Consider the following 22748-nt stretch of genomic DNA (forward strand, 5'->3'; position numbering starts at 1 on the left):
TCCTACTCTACTGGAAGGACCCAACAAGGGTATTGCTGTTATGTTTGGTGGAGGGTGAAACCCATAAGGTAATTGAACATTTTCATAGAGGATTTTGTGGAGGACACTTCAGCTGGAATACCACAACACATAAAATTCTCAAGGAAGGGTTCTATTAGCTGACACTATTTGGGAATGTTCATTCTAGGTCAGGTCATGCCAAAAGTTCCAAGTGTTTGATGAGAGGAAAAATTTTTCTCCTCTCCCCCTGATTCTAGTACATGTGGAAGAACCTTTCAGACAGTAGGGACTTGAATTCATAGGAGAAATAAACCCACCATCCAGTGGCCAACACAAGTGGATATTGATTGCCACGGATTACTTCACCAAGTGGGTAGAGGTCATCTGACCCATAAATTCTACAGACCCAGTGGTAATCAAATTTATGGAGGAGAACATATTGTCTCATTTTGGTTGTCCCTTCAAAATTATCACTGATAATGCTAAGGTCTTAAAATCTTCCAAGTTCACCAGCTTTTGCCATAAGTTTAATATCATCATCAGGCACTCCAATACCTATTATCCTCAAAGGTAATGGCTTGGCTGAGTCCTCCAACAAAATTGTCGTAAGGGTGCTGAAAAAGACCATCACCAAAAAACAAAGAAACTGGGACTCCCAACTGAAGTTTTCCCTATGGGTCACCGGGTAACTTCTAAAAGATCCATAGGGAAATCACCTTTTGAGCTAGTATATGGTAAGGCTACAATCTTCCCGATCCAATTAGCAATGTCGGTAGCGATATTACTACAAGAAGCAAAGGAAGAGCCAAGTGCCTTAAGGCGAAGGATAAATTAGTTGGTCGAGCTTCAGGAGAATAGAGAATAGGTGGGTGTCAATTTATCATATTACCAACAAAAGATGAAATCCTTGTTTGACGAAAAGGTTAAGGATCGATTGCTTCAATTAGGAGATTTAGTTCTCCACTGGGACGTCCGACGAGAAGACAAAGGAAAACATGGAAAATTCAACCCGCTATGGTTCAGCCCTTTCATGATTGTAGAAGAAATAGGAAATAACACATACATGCTTGAGAATCTAGATGATGAATCTTTGTAACTACCAGTAAATGGTCAGTTCCTCAAAATTTATTTCTGAAACTAGAGGTACATGTCTCACACCCATTGTAAATACTGGTGTGTGTACTATAATTGTTATATGTAATTTTCAATTTATGTTAAAAATTCCATTTGCAAAGAATTATTGTTTGTTGAAAAATGACTCTATGCCCAATGTAAGGAAAGCTACTAGTCTTTAGGTTCTCAGCAACTTGCCAGCAAAGCATTTTCCCCAGTTGGAGCCAATATTCTCACTCACTACATTATGAGTTTTCAGTTGAACAAAGTTTCCAAAGAGTAGTGAATTTTTAAGTCATTTTTCAAGCCAAAAGAGCACTTTAAGCCACATCGGAATCTCTCCGTTGCATAGTTCCCAGAACGAGCTTTCCAACGGTATAAGGAAGTCCGAAAATGGCCTTCTGGATCAAAAGATATGGCCTGTTAAAGTTTAGAGGGTCTGTTGTCTCTTAAAGGGAAGGAGAGAAGGATATCAGAGGTTCGGGCTCATCGAAAATCGCAAATCGGGGCTTACTGAGGCAGCCCCAAAGAGTAAGACATCCAAATTTGTGGTCGGTCGATTGCCGATATCGTAAATCACATATCGGTGATCACACGCGCAAAGGGGTGGCACACAGGCACTTGGCCATGGAAATCGCCGATAGCTGACATCGTAAATCTCAATCGGTGGATCCAGGCTCCAAGCTTATCGATGGTCAGAGGCTCCAGGCTTATCAGTGATCAGCGGGTCAGCAAGGGACCGGGGTACCACTCTAAAACATTGCAATGCCGCGATTTTGTGATAATAGCGTTAAATCGTTGGGGAAGGCCAAAATCATTTAACAAAGGAAATCCATGAAAAACTAAGGGCAGACGGCCCCTTTCTCTCTCCTATAGGAGGGGGCATGTGGTGCAATACCATTGGTCCATATGATGACATGGAAGCTGACATCACAATGACATGATAGTACGAAGGACACGTGGCATGAACATTTGGCATTTTCAGAGGTCCTAAGAGGGCATTTTTGGGTGACACATGTCACCACTGACAGGGTGCCACATGGCAATGATGACATCATCCATAGCAATCGCATATCGGCAATTGTACAAGTCAAGTGCCTCCTCCACTGTACTCCCTTCTGATGTTGTGATTGCGATATGCGGGAACCCCCCAGACGTGATGTTTTATAAAACAGAGTTAAAAAAATTTTCAAGTCCATCCCTTTTTCAAAGGCCACATATCTATTAGAATCCCCCCATCTATGGACGGTCTAGATCAACTCCGCCCAGATCAACGACTGCTAGGCCTTTTTGGACCCCCCCGCCATGTTTCCCTTTATCAGCAAGGTGGGGGGGTCAGAAAAGTGATTTCCTCACTAATCCCCTCCACTATGTATCCATCTCATATCATTTCGCACCCCCCCTCACTTACCACTTACCGCTCTCGATCCCCTCTGTAAAACCCACTCATCCTCACATTCTCTCCCATATTTCAATTGCGATACCTTGGGTGGACCCAATCCCATAGATCGATGATCACAAGGCTTAAGGAAAGGTACGAAAAGCAAAAGTTGTAAGTCAAAGGTATTCGAGATTTCATGTATTAAAGGAAAAAGGCTCTGGACAAGATTTTAAAGGGCTCTAGCACCCTTGGGCTAAGCCCTCAGTTCCAGCCCACCTAGTCATATGAAGAAAATTACGAAAATGAGCTGAAGTGAAAGGGGATAAGGGGGATCGAGACTTGTTTGTTTCACAATGTTTTTTACAGCAAAAGGGCCGCATGGGAAAGTCCTCCATATTGCCACCAAGAGAGCATCACCAAGTATATCAGGATGCTGATAGTGTAGGATAGGGCTTTAAAGTCATGATGGGTCAGCAGCTATGGCTTTAAAGAAAACTGGTGGTGCATTCAAACCCGACATGGGTTGATCCATAAAAGCCCATTGTGACACGGAACTAGGGTTAGCGCTGACAGGAATTAAAAAGGACTTGGTGGATTGGGAAGACTTGATTACCCAACATGGTCTCCCATACAGAGGGGAAACGAGGTACCATCGAGGGGTCCTTTGTTTCGGTACTATAACATGAAATGGATAACAGCCATTCCCAACTTTAAAGGCAGAATGGTTCAAGAAGTAAAGGCAAAAGCGACGGGAGTCGACTGAGTAGCATAGGAGGCCATATCGTGAGCACAATCCAACCTAAAGCAACAAAGATCACAGGGATGGGCATGAAGATATATTCTTATCCTGTTCATTTGATTTTGACTGAATTGTTGTCCTATAATGTGCCTCCCTTCAATGAGGCAATTAATTTTGTAATGTTCTTGGGCCACATAGCCATCCTTGGCTGAGATAGCTAATCAACCTGACAGCTAAGACCCGACCTAAGATTTTTGATGTAATGAATTATCAAGGCTTCTACTCTCCTGATAAATAAGAGGAGGGAAGACTTAAGAAAGGTTCAAAAATTCTAAAGAAAACACTACATGTTATTTTCAGACTGTATGGCTTTGTAATACATATTTTTCAGAATATCAAGGAAATGGTGGTGATTCTCCCCTCAAGTATTACAATATGTTATCCCTCTGTTAAACCCATTTTATGTTCATGTTTCTTCTCTGAATTCATGCAAGCATAGCTGCTATAAATATTTCAAACTTCCTCACAAATTCATTTGTATCAATATGTTAATGAAAGTGCCTGTAACTATATCACAAATTCATTTTTATCGACATTGTTAATTCTTGTGCCTGTATGGATTATTGAAGCTATATTTGAAGCTGCGCTACATGAATCATAGCATTCAATGCCTCCTTTATCCATTATATCTGCTTGTAACTTAAATAAGCACAGAAATTCTTAATGCCTCAAGCTCTATGTGTTAAGTGTAGAATTCTTGAAGCCTTATGCTCTATATGATGAGTTACTCCTTCTCCTTATCCTCTATCATTGGTCTACAAAAGCTTATTAAATTGTAAGTCCTTGAACTACTCGACATTCACTATTTTACGCATATTTTTGAGATTTGTATATGTGAAGAAGGACCAAAAAGTCATGTTTTACTCCTTTATGTGAATGAACCAACCCATTATATATACATATAGAATGTAAGTGAGGTCTCCATTTACTGAGAATCATTTGAGACACTGCAAAATTTAGATGTGCCCAAGCACTGGTCTTGTAAGCAATTCGAAGCTGTCTCTGGGAGCTATAACAACCCCTAAACTGAAGGCATCTAAGGAAGTGAAGACAGGATTTAACATGATTCAAGTTGCAGAACTTGAAGATGCACATGGAGATTATGTTTCTGTTTTGGATGAGGAATGGGAAATGGCAGAAATGGGAATGGGGAATGGTTCACATGCTCAGGCAGAATCACAAAGGGATACAACAAATTCAAGTGATAATAACCAGACAATGGATCTGCCTAATAGTTATCATGAAAATCATTCTAAATCTACACTGTTAGAGGAAGCAAGCAATGACAATGAATTCGGCATGCCCACTCGAAATGATATGGAAGTGTACCTTTTGATTGTTCACATCTTGTAGTTCCTATCAGCATGTGAAAAGGGGATGATACAGGGGTTTGAACTTTGAGAAATGTTTATGCAAAGCCTAATGTTAACTATGAAACCTAGGCTATGAAATCAATCAAGGGAATACTAGTTGGTGAACCACAAACTGACAGGTCAAGGAAGACAACATTAAGCAAACATGGTGTACATGATTGTGACAGGAATATGCCTAATGGTGTTCAGTTGTCCTTGCTGATTTAAGCGGTTCTTTGTAGAATAATTATGAGTATTGTGTTAAGGTCATTCATTGGTTGGAACACAACGATCATATTCAGAAACATTTCTGTAAAAAATTCCTGACATGGTTCCACTTGCGAGCAACATCTCAAGGGCGGAGAATTGTCAGGGTTTTTTTTGACACCATGTTAGATGATTCAACTAACTTGGCTGGATAGTTGGATGATACTGTCTCAGAACGTATCTGCAATAATGAATTCGGCATGCCCACTCGAAATGAGATGGAATTTGTACCTTTTGATTGGTCACATCCTTTGGTTGCATTGTCCATCGAGTACAAAACATAGAAGCTGAGTTTGCATTCTGATTCATATCATTTATTAGGACTAATTGAATATAAATTGATCTCAAGGAAAGTTATTTATCTATTCTCCTAACCCCTTATTCTTGTGTAGTATCATCTAATATTCAACAATGGTCAAAATAAAGCACAAGATCTTCATATTCACAAATTTTTAGCCGAATGACCAACCTAAATGCCAAAAAAATTATCCTCTATGTTTCTATTTTGGAAATATTATGTGTAATGCTTGGGCCCGAGAAAAGGGTTTTAATGGCACATCTGAATGTCCCAACAACAATTGGCCCTCTTACCACAATCCTTATTGTGAAAAAAATTAGGGTTGTGAGTCTGCTAAGCCAGTCAACTCCAGTGACTAGGGTGTAAATTCAATTTTGACCCCTAAACTAAAGGCATCTAAGGAAGTGAAGACATGATTTAACTTGAATCAAGCTGCAAAACCTAAAGATGCACATGGAGATTTTGTTTCTGTTCTGGATGAGGAACGAGAAATGGCTGAAATGGGCATGGGGAATGGTTCACATGATCATGCAAAATCACAAAGGGATTCAACAAATTCAAGTGATAATAATTAGACAATGGATCTACCTAAAAGTTATCATGAAAATCATTCCAAAGCTACATTGTTAGAGGAAGCAAGCAATGATAATGAATTCGGCATGCCCACTCGAAATGAGATGGAACTTGTACCTCTTGAATGTTCACATATTGTAGTTCATATCAGCATGTGCAAAGGGGACGATACAGGGGTTGGAACTATGAGAAATTCTCATGCAAAGCCTAATGTTAACTATGAAAATTGGGTTGTGAAAACAATCAAGGAAGTCCCAGTTGGTGGACCACAAACTGGCAAGTCAAGGAAGAGAGCATTAATGAAGTAAATCTATAGGTACAAGGGGAGACTCCATGATGGGTAGTGTCTCAAAATACATAAAAATAAACTAACAAACCTCAACAATTTCCAATTTTCTGTCACGGAACTCCTGGCAGTACAAACCTAAAATCATTAAAAACTAAAAACAACGGTTTCTAAAGGCTACCCACTCCATTTTGAAATTTACCTGTAGAGTGCCCAGTAGATTCATCCAAGATCTTGCCATTTGAAATTTACCTACAAAGTGCCCAATAGATTCATCCAAGATCCTGGACGACATAAGTCCTCGCCACTCCCATGTGACATCGCAGAGCAGGCATGTCTTTGACATCATAGGGCAGTGTTCCATAAAACCTACATAAGTCGCTATTCATATGGTTTCAAGGAGGGAATATAGGTATTGTTTCATTTATAAAGAGAGCTTTGATCCAACAATGGAAAACATTTTAATCGTCGAACATTAGATCATACGGAGCATAGTAAGACATGGAAGACAAGAAGGCAGTTGATTTCAAAAAGAAATGCCTTCTGGCGTAATTAAAACAATTGGATGGCCAATATACTTTTATTCTTTTTTACTTTATATCCAAATTTGAATACGACTCATCACCCATCCCATTCCATCACATTCCATGGTAAGGACACATCAAAAGAGAACAAGCAAAATATTTCCACAATCTAGATTTACACATATTGAATCACAGGAAAAGGAAAGAAGGCAAATCTAGCCTTTTCTTTGCATTGTATAAACTTATAATCAAATTACAGAGTTGGTAGTAGAAAAAAAACCTGTATACCCATGATAATCAATAGAAATAATAACAATAAGCTGCAATTTTTACAGTCTTTCGCAAATCATCCTTGCTTTGGATGACGAAGAAAAAATGAACAAGGCTCTATAAACTATAATAAATAAGATACTAGTATTGCATAATTTTTTATAGTTATATGAAGATGCTTCTCGAATCAAGATCATCCTTTAGATGAAGGTTTGAATGCCACAACTTCTTGATTATTCTTCTTGGATTAAAGGTATTGGAGGATGAAATTTTTCATCATGCAGTGCTACTTCTCTAGTCATGGACGTTAGACCACAAGACATGCGGGACTCAACTTTCCCTCCTAACCATTAGACCACATCCATAGGACTTGCTGATTGGTTTTCCCAAAAAAAAACAATGTGACTTTGCACCATGAAGGCGAGAACAAATTTAGAAACCCATATTTCTTAATTTTTAAGATCGTGAAGCCTTTGCATATACTCAGGAACATATACTAAATCATAAATGATGGCCATCCTTCCTGGATTTATAACCCTTACCACTTCTTGGAGTGTTTTTATTCGCTTGGCTACCACGATAGAGCTCTTAAGCCCGAATTGTTTGCTCATTGTGTGAAAAAATTCGATGGAGACCACCACGTTGAAGAATTTTTCCATGAACAATAGATTCTGAGTGTCCCTGCTTCTGCAAGTAACATATTATTGGACTCCTTCAATGATCCTCATTCTCAGAGTGGATGACAATGATTTTTGATCTTCGGGCCAGAGATACATTCCCACTACCCGCATGCTACTGCCTTCTTTCTTTAGGTGCATTGCTGCAACATTCATAAGTCTCCCACGCCTGCATACGATGTCCAGAGCGGTCTTCACATTGCACTAATTTCCTCCAATGCATGCTATTCTCCGCGACATCTTCTAGCGAAGGGTCACATCAGAATACCAGATATATGCCACCGTGAAAAAGAAACAAACTACCACCAAAGCCATCAAATAACCAACAAAACTGACTGCGAAGCTACAAAATTGAATGGGGAAGAAGGGGAAAGATTTCACCAGGAAGTGACATATTTGGCCAGAGTAGGTCATGAATAAAAAAAAGAAACAGTGAGCACAGAGCCCTGGAGAAGAGTTAAAACTAGTAAACGCCCCGTGCTTTCCTTCGTCGAAAAACGTGAATGGTAGCCACCAAAGCCTACGGAATAATAACTCCAAAGTATAGAGCCCAACTCAAATAAATCTAATTTCTTTCGAGTTAATTAAAAGTTGAACACACACATCAAGTTTTGGAGCTTTAATGGGACAACACAACAGATGCTAGCCGCATAGGAACCCAAACCCAAAGTTTGAGCTAAATTTTTTTATTACGAGCTTGAATTTCTTTTGTACAAATTAAAATTAAATGACATAAAAAAGCAGATCTTATATCTCAAGCAGTGACATAATAAAAACACCACATTAATAAATAAAGTTCACATAGAAAAACTATTAAATAATTCTTAAAGTCCCATTTAATTTTTTTTTTTTAATAAGGGATATGAAAGATGATATTTGAAGAGCCAATATATAAAAGGTATTATTAATATTAGGTACCAAATTTTAATATATATATATATGAAAATTAGCATTGTATTATTTTTATAGCAAAAAAGTTACAATTTTGCGTATGTTAATGACATTCCTATAATATAAATAAATCAAATGCTTGTATATATCAGCTTGATATTTCACATACATAACCATAACCACACCCTAAAACCAAATTTATATATATCTTGTATAATCATCCAAAAATCATTTCAAAAACACGAGCCTAGAAAATATTTTTTAGTGGAAAATCCCAAATCATCCATATGCAATGTTCCAAAGCATGATGCCAATAAGAGAAGTCAACTCCAATCTCTGATAACCATCCTAGATGGAAATCAATGACAAAATTGATAGCAAATTTCAATCCATCCCAAATGCAGCACCACTTGTTACCTTGGGTTCTTCCAAAAACCATTGAGCATTGAAACACATAAAGCCCAAGATGTAACTAGAAAAACCACAAGGATAAGCCCAAGATGTAACTAAAAAAATCACAAGGATATATATATACATACATATATATATATATATATATATATATATATATATATATATATTGATTTTCATGAAAGTGGAGGCTCTTTGAGTGGGAAACTCTTGAGTTGGAGTACTCTCGTCTACTTGCTAGTGATTTTCTTCTTTCGTATAGCCCCATCACAGCTCGCAGGTGCATAGAGAAGAGGAGTACCCAAGGAATAGGATGGGAGGTCATCTAGTCAGTCGATAACATTTGGTCGAGACACAAAATTTCTACATTTGCATGAGGACTAGATCAAGATATCGCAAGGAATCAACTGATCTGAGTTTCAAGTTCGAACCCCTTGGTGCATGGTATTAATGGTTCTTAAAAAATATTATACATTAATTGTTATTGGTTGTAATAATTGTTGAAATGTAGAAGCTAAAGAAATGTTTCATAGTGCAAAATTCTTGGTTAATGGAATGTGTATCTTGATATATTTATGTGTGGATAATCCATTATATTGGTTGGTATTATTCAATGGATGAATTAATTTAGAAGAAGATTTTACTAATGGTTATTATTTTTTTAACTCAGTATCCTTGGAATTTATAACGTATTTTTCTAACAAGGATTTTGTATGCTATCTATCATGAGTATGAATAATATGTTTAAAAACAAAAAATCTAAGGTACGTAGGAGGGTTCCTACAGATTCAAGAATCAATAATTTGCTAGCATATTTGGTACTAATAAAATTATTAATGTAACATACCCCCTACTAGCCGTAGCCCCGAATAAGTGTAGAAGGAGGTAGTTACTATGATGACCCAACCTCCAATGTCCTGTTATGGAAATGTGGTCTAAATTTTTCATTCTTTTTCAACTGCTTCAGAACTTAAAATGGATAACATCGTTGGGTTCGTCTCATCTAGATTTTTCCAACAATATAAATTTTGTTCCAATCTAGTTTCTGATTAAAGTCTTTGGCAATTAAATAGTGCCACATCATCAAGTGTGCCATGTGGTCCCCATGTCACTGTCAAATTACATGCCACCTCATGCCAATTGGAAGCTACCGACCCACTCATACTAGGTCATGTATAACCTCATTCTATGGTCCCCACAACCCACTATAAAATAGTATATATGTATATACACTTTACGTATGCATGTCCATGCCCTCTATGGCGACATCACCCCATTGCATAAAGCCTTGGTAGGTTCCCATCCTATTCCCCACCAAAACTGGTTGTTTCCTCAAGGCTATGTGGCATAACACATCTCACTATGGGACTTGGTCTCCCCCTTGTCCCATAAGTAGACTCAATCGCACCACATGACGCTCGTACCCACTAAGATGGGCCCACATGCCACGTCACCCTCAAACTTAAATTTCAAGCATTCTACCGTGTGCTCTTTCCAAAATATCTAGGGAACAAGGTCCAGGGTTATGTTATCAGTCTTGAACGTCGAGGTGACATCATCTTGTGTCACACCTTCCACATAGACTAGTTCCCATGTAATCTTTGAACCCCTAACATTCATGGTTTTCCCATTATATGAAATTTGGAGCGATTTCCCACCTTATTAAGATGCACACCCATTTATAGGCCCACCATGCCACATTACCCAGACATTCTAATCCCACCAAGGCTTGCCTAGCCCTCTACCAAAACCTTCAGGGAGAAGTCCCAAAGTCATTTGACGACTATGAACATTCACCCTTCAACGACCCATATTTCTATTACTTAAGAACTTGGTCACTACGCCCAGTCACACCCAGTAACAGGGTTGAAGAGGGTTAATCCTTTTCCTTTCAACATCGAGTGTTTTGGACTTAAAAGGAATTTTAGCCTTGTGCTTATGCTTGGACCTTTGTTAAGGTTATTGTCGCATAATCTATGGATATATGTGGGTATAAGTAGGCCCTTTTAGGGCTGTCCCTTTTGACTTTTTTGCAAGAACTCGACTCAACTTACCCTGTGGCCTGCAAGTGTGTGTGTGTGTGTATGCTAATCTTCCCGTACTTACAATTTGGAACCCAAGGACTACCGACCTCACCATTTTCATGGGGCCATTCAACTAATTAATAGAGGTCGACAATTGATCCTGATCTGTTCACTTCAAATATGCATCCATAATTGCATTTAAAAGGGCATGTAACCATAAGATGCATACACATAAAAGAAGTAGAAATAAATGTAAACCATGATAAGCAAAGACACAAACAACTTGATAACGGAGTTCACTGAGGGTGGGCTATGTCTTTGGGCCCTGCTCAATGTGGGGAGGCCTCTTTCATTAATCTTCAGCGAAATAAAATTACATGCATGTAAAAAAGACACCTTATACCTCCACTTTTGGGGATAGCCTGAAAATGCACACCTATGCTAAAGAAAATGACTACACCATTGAATTCCTAGAAAAAAATTGTGAAAAATGACTTAAACCACTTTCTGCTTCGGTCAAAATCTGCACCCCTGGGAATCTCAAAGATTCTCCAAATATCCCTTCTCGTGGGTTAACTAGAATTCAACTGCTCAGATGAATAATCTGATCATATCATCACATTCTTGGTGAAAAACTAAGAAAAATGAGTATAAAGTCAGCTTGGTTCTGAAACTGTTAAATTCGAGCCTTAAGGGAATATTTTAGATTCCTGCGTCAAGGTTCCACCTTCAACAACATGTCTCTTGAAAATCCGCTACTCAGATCAGAAAACCATCTGCACCATCAGACTCCTGGCGAAATTATGAGTAATCTGAGTATAAAGTTGGCATAATTATGATATTGTGAAAATTCGCCTCCAAGGGAATCTTTTAGATTCTTGTAGAATCTTAGTGGAATATTCCAAAGAATATTCTAGGGAATCTTTTCTTGAAATTCATGAATGGGCAAGTCCCCTAGCGAACGGTTCGGACAATGCACGGTTCCACTAGTGCCTCACTAAAATTATGCCACGTGCCCTCACTCCCAGTTCCCTTCAGTGTGTTGGAAATACTGAGAGGGGGGTGAATCAATGTTTCTTTTCAATTGTTATTTTTACCAGTTAAATCAATTATTTAGAACAAAAAATGAACAATAGGAATAAATGCTTTTATTAAATAAACCAGGTACAATATATATAGGGCTCCAATCCGTTGCCAAGCACTGACTTGGTCTTTTATGAGGCTCCAACCTCTAGGGCACCAACCCTATCTTGTCAAGGCACCAACCTTGGATTTAGGAGCACCAACTCCAAGGACACCAGTCCTTTCAATTCTGAGGCACCAACCCCAAGGGCTTTGACCCTATCTTATCAAGGCACCAATCTTGTCTTTTTTGAGGCTCCAACCTTCAAGGCACCAACCCTCTGGGTTCCAACCCACTGCTATATTTTGTCTAGATATGTTTGATAGTAATTCACTGCTCCAAAAATATTCTTCACTGAATTCTGTCAACCTACATCATCACTTCTATATTCATGACAACCTGTCTTCATATGAAGGAGTCTTCACAACTCTTCATATTGCCCAAACAGAGTCTGCAGAAGTTACCTCATGATGATTTTAAATAGCCATCATGATTTCCAACAATGTCTCCAAGATCTGCTGATGCTTTTCAACATGATATCTTTGATAGGTTGCACTAAGCCCTCAATGTTTGCACAAATATAATTCTTTGTTTTCAACCCTCTATTCTTTACTGTTGTGGTAACTATTTCAGGAGTGACTGCTTCTCATTGTTCTTACCGTCACGATATCTTACTTCCAAGAAACAAACTCACAAACGCTTCAATTCTTGTGCTGTCTACTGCTCCCTCCAAACGTTGACAGATGAAACTTTATTTTCCCTTCATAGAATTGTTATGTACTTGATTAATTCATCATAGGTTTGAGCCTTTCAAATATTAACCCAATCAAAATAATCGCTCATCCTTCGACTTCTTTCCTGTTGGACCTTTGACTTTCTTCCTACTTGCTCGATCTTTGGCTTCCTCTGTTCCTTCAAGTTCGCAAGTTGTTAAATGTTACTTCTTCTCTCTGTAATTGTTGGCAGATTACATACTTAAGGTGAGGTTTTATAACTTGTATTTATATGGGTTTCCCCAATACTCAAAAGACACGTTCATTTGAAAGGAGAGACCGACTTATGGATATTCATCCAATTACTCAAAAACCTATTTTATTTACGGAAGATTTTATAGGAGAGACCGTACCCAAAGAAGTCCCACATCCATGTCATCAATCACAATCGCAACTTTCGGAGGTCCTGCAATCGCAAATATGAACATCATCGATGTAACATGGCCGATATTCATACTGCTGATGAAAGACACAATATAATATTAAACAATCGTCAATAGATCTGTCAGGTCCACAGCTAATATCGCAATCGACGGTTGGGTTCACAAGACTTATCGCAATCGGCGGTCGGGTTCACAAGTCTTATCGCAATCGACGGTCTGATGGTGACAACCCTTATGATTTGCGTAACTTCCCCGATACCTCGATGCAATATTACATAAAGGTATATTTTATGGAGCTATCGAGTCTGCGTATTATATCGCAATCAATGTTTTGACATCCCTTTGAAACCTGCGTTTCTTGTGGATGCAATATTTCATTAAGTCATGCTATAATGGTGCAACGGGTCTTACTCTTGGCATATGCGATAGATCTACATTGTCTTGGCTCATCGCTCCTGTGGTTTCTCTTTACACCTATGACTTCTAATACACCACTCTGATAGCTCTTCTCTGCTTCGATAGCTCTTCTCTACTCTGATAGCTCTTCTTCATGTAGCTCTTCTTTGATGGCTTTCGATGAACTCTTCCTACTCCTGTTGCTTCACGGATTTGCTCTGATTGGCTTCAAATCATTATTTACTATCCAGAATATTTCCATATTAACATCAATGACATTCTAGATCAACAATCTCCCCCTTTTTCATTGGTGGCAATATTATTCTTCTCTCCCCCTTTGATATCAATGGTAAAGGAGTGCACAAGGACTCCCCCTATCAAACTGCTCCCCTGTCAAACTGCTTTCCCTGTCATGTGGCATCTTAAGAATCAATTTAGTGTGATGCTAAAGCAATAACCCTCGTCTTTTGATAGAGATGTTCAAATGCTTATCTTTTTTTAGATGCTTCCAACTGCTCTTGCTTCAAGCTTCATTCCGAGATGTATCTGTTTGTTTGAAGGTTGCCTCTATTTGTGTCCATAATTTACCTATTCTCACATCAAATCCTTGAGTCAAAATATTCAAATTTTGTAATAAAAAAAATATATTCGCTTATTAGCATTAGATGGCCTTTTTCTGCTCCAATTTATGTTTAGAGATCAAGTGGAAAATACCTTTAACAACAGTCCATTGGACAGATAGGCGATCGTGTTCTTTCAAAGGAGTGTTCCTAAGAAATGATCTATCAAAGAATGATTGTTAATATGGGTCATCAAGGATTTCATAAGGACCCTTTCATGGATAGCTTCTGCAATAATGATCAAGAATCACAAGCTCCCCCTAACAGTATGCATGGTCTCTTTTTGGCAGAATCCCATCATCAAACACTCGGAATATCAAGGATATCTTCATCAAGTCAACAACATGTATTGTTGGCTGGAGAGTTTAGGAGATTTTCAGATTGTATTTGCTTCCTTCTCCATACTTGTGTAATTCTCTTCTCTGGCATGGTTTTAACTTGTGTAGGATCCCTAGTTAAGTTACAATCATGTGCCATATGACCAATGTTATGATACTTGAAGCATTCTATGTTGTTCATGAATAAGAATTCATGATTTCTTCTTACATAATTGCTTCTCGGAGATTGTCGGGGACCATAATTTCTATATTGGTGGTATGCCCTACAATCTTTTTCCACGTGTCCAAATTTTGTACAATAATAACAATAACCAACAAATATACTTTGGTACCTAGGAGAAGAAGGTTTCCCCGATGTACTTATGAAGTCTTTCTGCCTTGAGATCCTTTTATTATAACCATTGCTTCTTGCATCCTTGACAACATCTTCATGTCTTCTTGGAATATAATTTCCTTCATTGTTGCCTTGACTCTTATCCTTGCCTTTTTTGGAACTGGGAGCATCAACATTTCTTTTTGGCTTCCTCACATCCTTGTTGTTTGAAGCATTATCATTCTTGCTTGAGAATTCTCCTTCATAGCCAAGACTTGATTTATCAAATGGGGATCTTTGATGGCTGAGCATGTCATCCAAGGCTTGAGCGCTCTTCAAAAATTTGTCAATCCGTTCAACCTTTTTCCTGAGGGAGACAGTCTCTTCTTCCAATCTTTCGCAATCGTTATTCTTCTTAGCAAGTTTTTTCTCAAAATCATCCTTGGTATGTATTGCTTCATTTGCTTCTGTTTTAAGGGAGATGATATCTGATTTCATTCTGAATATTTCTTCATTTTCCTTAGCTAAATTTCTCTCCATTTATTCCATTATCCTTGTAGCTTTACATGTTTCAGCCTTGAGAAGGTTGAGATCAGATTTTAGTTTGAATATTTCTTCATCCTTTTCTTTTAGTTGGCATATCATGGTGTTTTTCTCCTTTTATGCTTCATCAACCTGTGCTTCTATGATTACCAATGCTCCCATTATCTTCTCAGTTCCTTGTGCTTGTTTCCTTGTTTCTTCTAGTTGTGATCTAAGGGAGGAGCTCTCTTCCTTGTATTGACCAATATCTTCTTCAAGTTTGTTCAAGCTCTTGTGCCTTTGTTCAAGGTGGTTTGACAAGTTATTTTCCCGTTTCTTTGCTTTATCCAATTGATTTTTCATGGATATGACATCTTCATGATGCTTTATTTTTCTTGAAACTCCTTCTTAAGCTTGGCAAGCTCTTCATCGCTTTCTTGTACTTGAAGCTTGACAAGGTCAAATTTCTTCCTTGTTTGGTCTAGGTCACCAGCTAGTGATTTCTTCTTAAGTTCCTCATTTTCCTTTTTCAAACTGATAATATCTTCCATGGAAGCCATAAGTTTAGTGAGGAGATCTTATTCAAAATATTTTTCATTCTCTTAATCTTCTAGGTCTTCTTTAGCCTTGATGTCATCATTCTCATTTTCAGCTTCTATGATGGGTTTTGGATTTCCTTCTTGGTTTCCATCATCTTCTTGACTAACGTTTGAGATACAACCCATTTCGGGGCTATGACAATGGAATTCCATCATAATCCACCAACTCGTAGGCACCTTTTTCCAAAAAATGCTTGACAATATAAGAACCTACCCAAAGCGATTCAAATTTTCCTGCTCCTAGTTTATTAGCTTCCTGATCGTAAAGCAAGACCGTGTCTCCTTCTAAGAAAACGCGAGGCTTGACATTTCTATCATATTTCACCTTGATTCGTTTCTTATGCGCTTCATTAGCCAATGTGGCTTCACGACGGGTTTCATCCAGATGGATAAGTTCTAAGAAACACGCTTCTTCTTCAGAATTGTTGGGTAACAGGTTAATTTTGAGTTTGAGAGATGAAATTTCACATTGTATCGACAAGATTTCCTCCAGACCATAGACCAATTGAAAGGGTGTGAATCTAGTTTCATTTCTCACCGAGGTTCAATATGCCCACAAGTAAAAGTACAAGATTAAATGCCAATTTCTTTTATGAACCCCTATCATTCTTTGAAGCATTTTCTTCAAGACTTTGTTGATGGCCTCAACTTGTCCATTCGCTTGCGGATAATAAGGAGTAGAACTATCATGTGAAAGTTCTAACTTGGCAGTTAACTCAACCATCATGTGATTGCGAAAATGTGACCCCTGATCTATAACTATAGCCTGTGGTACACTAAACCAGGCAGCCATGTGGTTGAAAAAGAAAAGAGAAGCCGTCTCACCACTGTTGTTTAAAGTTGGCATCGCCTCGGCCCATTTTGTGAAATAGTCAACGACGACTATAATGTACCCATGCCCCACGGTCGAGGTGAGGTTGCATGTCATGAAGTCAATGCCCCATTTGGTGAATGGTCCAATAGCGACGACAGGATGCAATGGTGCAGGTGGTAATCTAGCTTTACGGTCATAGATCTGGCACGCGTGACAACATTTGACAATAATTATACAATCTTTGAATATGGAAGGCCAAAAGTAACTAGCACGGAGAATTCTCTGTGCGGTAGCATAACCAGATAAGTGTCCACCACAAGCACCTGAATGGAAATCATTCAAAACTTTATCGACTTCCTCATGAGTGAGGCAGCTTCGAAAAATCGTATCGATACCACGACGGTAAAGAGTGTCGCCAACGATCAGATAATCTTTGGCTTGGTATCAAATATTTCATTTTTGCGAGTGAGAGGTATCAGGCTGGAAAGTTTGGGTCTAGAGATAAATCAGTATATCTCCATACCACGCGTCAGATGACGAAATCAGGAACATAGACTCATCCAGAATTGATGGTTCTGATGTTGAATCAATGGTATTCAAGGGAAGGTCGCAAAGAAGCTCTGCGAAGACTAGAGATTTCTTTGATTTGGATTTGAGAATTCCAAATCAAATTGCTGCAAAATGACTATCCATTTTGAGTACTTTCCCCCCAACAATTGACGTGACAAAATATACGTCATAGGGTTGCAATTCAAAATGACAGTGGTCTTTCAGAGCAGGATGTAGTGGCAAAATCTATATACATCTTGAACAACAACCAGAGCTAACTTTTCGACGTAAGAGTACTTGAATTCTCTATCATTGAGATTGCAGCTCAAATAATATATTAGATGTTCAATCCCATCTTCTTCTTGGACTAAAACCATTCCTGTGGTTGTATCTATAGCGGCGAGATAAAGGAAGTAGTCGTTTTGATAATTCGGGGAATACATTAATGAGGCTCTAATCAAGGTATATTAAGAGCATCAAAGGGAGCTTGAGCAACCTGGTCCCAATGGAAGGGTATCCCCTTTTTGAATAAATGAGTAAATCCTTTAGCTATTTCAGCGTAATTGGGAATGAACCTTCTCAAAAAGTTAGCCTTCCCTTAGAGTCTCTGTCACTGTAGTAAATTTGAAGGTGGAGGCAAGTCAAGAATTGCCTGAACCTTAAGTGGATCGAGTCGAATTCCCTCCTTAGACACTACGAATCCAAGAAAATGACTAGAACCAAAAAAAACACACATTTGTGTGGATTGAGTCATATTTTGTAGTGTTGGCACTGTAAAAATATAGCTCTCAAATGCTGCGGGTGATCAGACCGCTTTCGTGAATGAGAAGGTAAATCATCAAGGTATGGTTGAACAATATGTTTGATGTCATGGAAGGCATAATTCATTGCCCTCTGAAATATTGCCCCTGCGTTCTTCAAACCAAAAGGGAGTTTCCTATATGCGAATGTGCCCCGTGGACAAATAAAAGCAGTGTTAGATTGGTCCTCTAGGCGTATATTGATCTGATTATAGCCAGACAAGCCATCCATAAATGAGAATATTTCGCATCCGACACATTCATCAACAATCTGGTCGATAAAGGGAGTGTGATAATTGTCTTTTGGACAAGCCTGATTAACATCCCTATAATCGACACACACTCGTATTGTCCCTTGTTTCTCCATGACAGGAACAATATTGGAAACCCAATCAGTGAGAGTAACAAGGTAAATGAAACCAGCATGCAAAAGTTTTTCAACTTCTATTTTAATAGCAACAGTCTTCTTTGGATGAACAGAACGGAGGCGTTGTCGTACTGGTTTGACATCAGGATACATTTCGATTTCATGTTCAACTATACTAGAGTCAATTCCTGGCATCTCCTCCTATAACCATGCAAATATATCTCGAAATTCACGAAAGAGAGCACGGTAAATATCAAGTTCTGATGGAGAACAATATTTTCCAACATGAATGTTTTTTACAATGTTAGGTTTGGTCAAAATATTGATACAAATAGTTTCTTCTATATTTGACAGGTTTCGCTCAGAATCTACTGTATCTCTGAAAACATAATTCGAAAGGAAATCGATAACTGAAGGGTCGTTAAGTTCATTTGAATAATCTTCTATGTGATCTGCAAGATGGGAATGATGATGATAATCTTCCCATGGTTCTCCTTCCATCATCATTGATTGGATGATTCCTTCACTAGTAGAAAATATATGTGAAAAAGGATCAGAGGAAGTACCATATTCTAATGAACGATCTACCATACAATTGACGAAAATGGATTTGGGTTCGCCGCACAAGCCAGAAAGATTGATTGATATGCTAGCTTGATAGGGCTTAGCAGCATCATTTAATTACAACTATCAACTTCAAATCTATTGGTAATCTTCCTTAAGTCAGATGAAGTGGAAGATATCATTTTTGCAAGTCTCAACTTTTGCCACTTCTGACAAGTTTGATGGTGACGGTAGTGAAAAAGTACCCATTACAGAAGGATTTTTAAAGAGATCTACACTAATGTTTTGAAGAGATAGTGGGAATCCGTGTACCAAATGAATGCTTCCAGTAGCCTGTGAACTAGAGGTGAAGAAGGCGATTTGGTCGATAACTGTGATTCCGCCCTTATGAGGGAATGCCATCGTACGAAAATATGTTGAAACCACAACAACCATATCATAAACCCACGGTCTTCCTAGCAAACTATTGTATTCAAGGGGTCCGTCAACAACCTCAACTTCAACAGTTACTGTTTTGCCTCCTAGTTCGATTTGCAGATTACTCAATATTCCACAAGGCGTATATGTGCGACCGTTAAAAGTTTTTAACATTGTTGGTGAACATGACAAAGGTGGTGCCAAGTGTTTTCCAACAATTCATAGACATAATACAAGTAGATGCCCCCTCATCAATAATGGTTCGATGAGAAAGTTTATTCAAGGCATTTACTTGAATCAAGAATGCTAATTGTGCTAGTAATTGTGGCGTATAACCCGCATGGTTGAAAACCACAAGATTGGAGTTAGTTGGATCGGTTCCACCAATTGCTGATAACAAAGCCTTCTTTTGGGAGGGACAGGTCTGAAGCACCTCGAGTGTCAACATAGCAGAAGGTGACTGAGCCAAATCTTCTACTATGTTATAGTTTTGTGCAGCTCGAGCTCGAGGGTTAAATGTCGATTTATGTACAACTCCCTTAGGTGGTTTTATTGTTAACTCTGGTGCAATAGGTGGTGGAATAGGATCATTCGAAGTTGAAGTCGAAGAGTTAGGTTGATCAGCCTGGTTATTCGACGATGACGATTGATTTCCATAATCTTTACTTCGTGTTGACACCAAAATTTCAATTTTAGGCTTAGAGGTGGATATCATAAGCACTTGGGAAGTGGAAGCATGGTCTATAGCAACCATATTTGTCTCCGGTTTTGGAAAAGGATCAGTCAATACCGCGGATGTATTAGAAGTCTTCAGAAGCTTTGAGACTTCGGATCGGTGAGGAAATCTCACGTAAAATGTTCATCATTATAGATCAAACACAGGTAATGGGGTTTCCTAGCCGAAGGAGAGGAATCAGATGATTTATCTTGAGGGGAATTATTTTGTTTCTTATTTTTTTTCCCCTTCTTCTTATTCTTGGTTGCTTTTCATTCTTGCCTTTGTTAGATGACACAACATTGATTTCGGAAGTAAGATTGTTATCGGGTGCATTTGTAGTTTGATTTGAAATGGAAATTATTTGACAAGATGGTCTACCTACCATTTGTGTGCTCGAAGAACCAATCACACCGTCATCGGCATGAGAGTCCTTACTCGATGGTGGAGGAGGAACAATGAAAGCTGGTCGGGGTGCATTCGGGATCTTGTCATAGAGCGTGCCAGACTATGTATAAATCAAGTCCAAATATTGGGCACGAGAAATTACTTGCTCTTCAGTGACAACTCCACCTTTCGCCACATCCTCAGTGATAGATGGTAGCAAGGATTTTATAAACCACTCATCCAAAAGCTGATTAGGAACATAATTTTTAACCATTCAACGATGACGATGCCACTCATGAATATGATCAGAGATATGAGTAACAGTAGTCCGTTTAAAGTTGGTTAATAGTTTCGTTCTAGTTTCATATCATATGGGTAACTGGAAGTGGGTTAAAAACATGGTAGCTAAGGCAATGAAGTTATCAAAAGAAGCTCGTGGTAACTCAATGTACAACTTCGCAGCCGTACTAGTAAGCATTCTTTGGAAAAGACGTAGTCTAACTGAATCATCATTCAAGGAGTTCGATGAACACCATAAATGAAAATTCATGACATGGTTGGACGGGTCTTCTGCAGGGTTTCCATTGAATTTGGAATATCGGAAGGTAATTTATGAGGAATCACCGGCCACCAAGGTGCGTAATGAATTCGGTCATTGGTGAGCCGGTTTGGATCTGGTAATTCTAGTGTCGCAACGAAAGGCAACTGTCTATTGAGGTCAAGCTGAGCATATCTAGGGTAAGATGGGATTGCCTAGTAGCAGGCCTTTGCATACCAGCATAAGGCATCTGCTGCTGGTAACCTTGGTAAGTGTAAGTTTATTGAGAAAATCTGACATAAGGTTGTTGTTTAGCACCATGATACATTTGTTGTTCTCCTAACCCAGCATATGCTTATTGACTAGGACCTGGATAAGCTTGCTGCTGACCAAACCCAACATAGGCTTGTTGACCAAGCCCAGGTTGAGGTTGGTATTGCTGGAATTGTTGTTGTTGATATTGGGGTTGCCAAGGTTGTTGAAGCAATTGTTGTTGTTGTTGATACAATGTTTTTTATTTAACGGTTGTTTCCCACCAATGTAAGGTTGACCAGGTTGTGAATACACTAAACCAGTGTAAGTCTGAGTCATTCCTGTAAAAGGTAAACTAGCCTAAAGTTTTTGGACTCCAGACACAAGTGGTTGTTTTAAAACTGCCTGAGAAGGCTAGATCTGTATACCTGAAACTTGGGGGTCTAAGGTTGAAAGGCCAACTTGCATAGGTTGAGATAAAACAATCTGAGCTTGTGATTGCGGTAAAGATGTAACAACAAATGTTGCAGGTATGGATGAGACAGGTTGCATAGGTTGTGATGGATACACAAGCCTAGGTTGAATGGGAATGGTTGGTTGCCATTGATAGAAAGTCATTCCAGTTTGACCTAAAGACGACGACATACCGACATATGGTTTCCCCCCAGAAAATGGAGGATAACGAGAATGTGCATATTTCTCTCCATATGGGGGTAGTCCAGTGTAAAGAGGATACATAGGATGGTAGCCAGATGAACCAGCTTGATGTGAACTTGATGGGTCCAGCTTTTCGGTATCCGTTAATGAGGAACCAGATAAAATTCCAGTAGAGGACAATGGTGAAGACCAAGTGTTAGAAGCAACACCTGAATGGGTTCCTGATAAAGATTGGTAACCTGATGGGATAGATGAAACACCATACAAGTGTGACTCAGGTGTTGTAGTAAACATCGAAGAAGTTGCGAGAGAAGATTTTTCCATAGCTGTAACAGATGGTACGGTCTGGGATGTTGACTCTACCATAGTCAAATGTCCAAATAAATTTCCTAACAAGTCAAGGGGTGTCTGAAAGTAATCAAGATCAAAAGGAGCAGTAAAATGAGGAGTATGAGGATACAGATAAAGTCCAGATCCAAAATGGATTGGAGTTCTAGGTGATTCTACCTCAGGTTCCTCTTCTATTGAAATCAAACCAGGTGGAAGAATTTCAACGTCTGGTCTGTAATATATTTCTGGTACTTATTTCTGAGATAAAGAGGAAGTATCGATAATTACAGATGTATGAGGATGTACCGGTCGATCTTCTTCTGGTAAGGTAACAACTTCTGATTGTTCAACCTCAAGATCCAAATTTTCTGGTAAAAGAACAAGTTCAAGTTTGGCTTCGTGAATAGCTTCTGGTTTAGAAGTAA

General features: G+C 38.8%; 1 pseudogene; it reads right to left on the minus strand.

Annotated features, from left to right (window-relative positions):
* Window positions 1-7213: 7213 nt before the first annotated feature.
* On the minus strand, window positions 7214-22359 carry LOC149266439 (uncharacterized; annotated as a pseudogene).
* Window positions 22360-22748: the final 389 nt, after the last annotated feature.

Source organism: Pinus tabuliformis, chromosome 6, assembly GCF_031772625.1.
Source record: "Pinus tabuliformis cultivar Carrire ecotype Pingquan chromosome 6, CPIR1, whole genome shotgun sequence".
Classification (NCBI taxonomy): Eukaryota; Viridiplantae; Streptophyta; class Pinopsida; order Pinales; family Pinaceae; genus Pinus; species Pinus tabuliformis.